The following is a 2,565-nucleotide window of genomic DNA, read 5'->3' on the forward strand; positions in this document are numbered from 1 at the left end:
CGTGAGAATCGCCCCTAGGGTGGGTTTAGTCCTTTTGTTGAGTGACTTTCTCCTGCCCTTGGGGACATTCCCAGGCTCCAACTCTCCCAATGACATTGCTGTTTCCATGGGAACCAGGCTGCTTCAAAGAGGCAAGATGTGGAAGGGTACAGAGGCAGGCAGAGCGGGAGGACAGGAAGGCAGGGTGAGTGCCAGGCAAGAAGGGAGGACCGGCTCCTCCACACCCAGAGCGGAGAGGGTGGGGCACGTGGCTAACGGGGCTGGGAGGCCGGTGGCGCGAGCCCGCTGCTCGGGAGAAGTTCTGCCCGGCTCTCCACCCTGCCCGTCCTCTGCGGGTCGGTGAGACAAAGGCGCCGCAGTCTGCAGCTGCGGCTCAGCAGCCTCTGTGCGCGGAATGCTAAACCGTTCCCAAGCCTTAGCCGCCCCGTGTGCGCAGCGGGGAGGGAGGCTGAGCAAGGGGACCTGGGGGGCTTGGCCTTCCGAGGGAGGACCCCGGGAGCCAAGGCCACTCCGCCAGGCCGGACACGCTGACTCTCCCACCCGGGAACCCCGAGAGCCCCGGGAGGGGCCGGGGACTCTGCTGGCTCCCCAGGGGCAGCGGGGGCTCCGCAGGGCGCACTCTGGAGGGAGCTTCCTCTGAAGGTGAAACTCAGACCTCCACTAGGATGGGCCATGACTTCCCACAGAGACCTCACCTCCCGGCTCAACCCATCGCTACGGTCTCCCCAGTGACGTGTGAGGAGCAAAATCACAGGTGCTCCCATGCCCGGCGGCCCTTCACCAACCACACAGTCTTGTCACCATTATTTCTTCCCTTTTTTTGTTTGGTTTAAAGTATATTTTTGTTGATTTCAGACAGGAAGGAAGAGGAAGAGAGAGAGAGAAACATCAGTGATGAAAGAGAATCGTGGATGGGCTGCCCCCTCACACCCCTTACTGGGGATCAAGTCCGCAACCGGGCCTGTGCCCTGACCGGTAATCCAGCCGTGTCCTCCTGGTTCACAGGTCCACCACTGAGGCACCGTGCCGGGCCACCATTATTTCCTGATCACAGCAGCTCCTACTGGCCGTGGCTCGGTAGCGCCACTCCGAACGGGGGGACACATCCTTCTGTGAGTGACCTCAGTGCCAGGGTCGTTTGTAGGAAACAACTTCACAGGAAGGAACCAGAAGTCAAATTTTCATGCCAAAGGCACAACATTCATGCTTTCTACATGTTACTCTCCTATCAGAACATCAAGACCTACAGGCTTTGAATTCTTCACACGTCTCCAAAAAGACCGTGAAAAAGGCACATCGGGAATGACACTTAAAGAAGACGTCCATGCCCTGGCCGGTGTGGCTCAGTGGATAGAGCCGCCGGCCTGTGGACTAAAGGGTCCGGGTTCGATTCTGGTCAAGGGCACGTGCCCGGGTTGTGGGCTCGATCCCCAGTGGGGGGATGTGCAGTAGGCAGCCCATCCATGATTCTCTCTCAACATTGATGTTTCTCTCTCCTCTCCCTTCTTCTCTGAAATCGATAAGATATATTTTTTAAAGACACCCACGCTCTAGAAACGCTCCTCCCAGGACCGACAGAAACAGGTCCCCGCGAGCCTGAGGCTCTGCTGCTCGCGTGGGGCCAGGAGGACGAAGGCAGCTCACCGCACATCGGCCCGACCCCCGAATCTCCCAGGACGGCCCGGGCTCCCCGGCAGATTACCCCCTCCGGCGAGGGCCGTGGACAGAGCAGTCCCTGAGGAGCATGGGCTGGTGCTGCGGACAGTGCCCTGAGAGCCACTGGACTCTGTGTGTCTCTTCTGGACGGTGTTCCAAGGAGACAGAAACCAAGGTAGAAGGGGAAAAACCACGACCCAAACCCCACCACCTCTGCTGCCCCCCGTCAGACGGACTCTCAGCTCGAGCGGCTATTCTCTGCCGGGTCCGGCCCAGGAAAAGGGCCGCACTCTGACTGGACACACTCAGCCCCAACTCGGCCCTGCCGGTGGCTCAGGGGCGTGGTCAGCCGTGGTCTCTCCTCCCGAGTAGGTTTAAGGGCACACTCTCTCCCCCCTAAAACTCCTCAAGCAGCAAAGGCCCCTCCGAAACCCTTCCTTTTGCCTCTATTTTAAAAATATACATATATTTTTATTAATTTCAGAGAGGAAGGAAAAGGGAGAGAAAGACAGAAACATCAATGATGAGAGAGAATCATGGGTCAGCTGCCTCCTGCACGCCCCACACGGGGGGTCAAGCCCGAAACCTGGGCCTGTGTCCCTGACCCAAATCGAACCCGTAACCCTTCAGTCCACAGGCCGACGCTCTATCCCCTGAGCCACACTGGCCAGAGCCCTTGTGCCTTTAGAGTTAGTGGTTGGATCAAGGACACAACCCTTAGAGGAGACTCGGGTCTTGTCCCCGAGGACCCTCTCCACGACGGGTCCCGGGCAGAGCGTTCAGGCCGCACTTTCCCAGGCGCTGCCTGAGGGGCCGTCTCCTGCCCGGGGTCGTGGAGGCTGGGCCTGTCCCCGCGGGGGCTCCTCACACACACCGGCCGGCAGTTCTCTCTCCCGCTCCGGCCGCACC

The sequence above is a fragment of the Myotis davidii genome, unplaced genomic scaffold (genome assembly GCF_000327345.1).
Source record: "Myotis davidii unplaced genomic scaffold, ASM32734v1 scaffold663, whole genome shotgun sequence".
In the NCBI taxonomy this organism is placed as follows: domain Eukaryota; kingdom Metazoa; phylum Chordata; class Mammalia; order Chiroptera; family Vespertilionidae; genus Myotis; species Myotis davidii.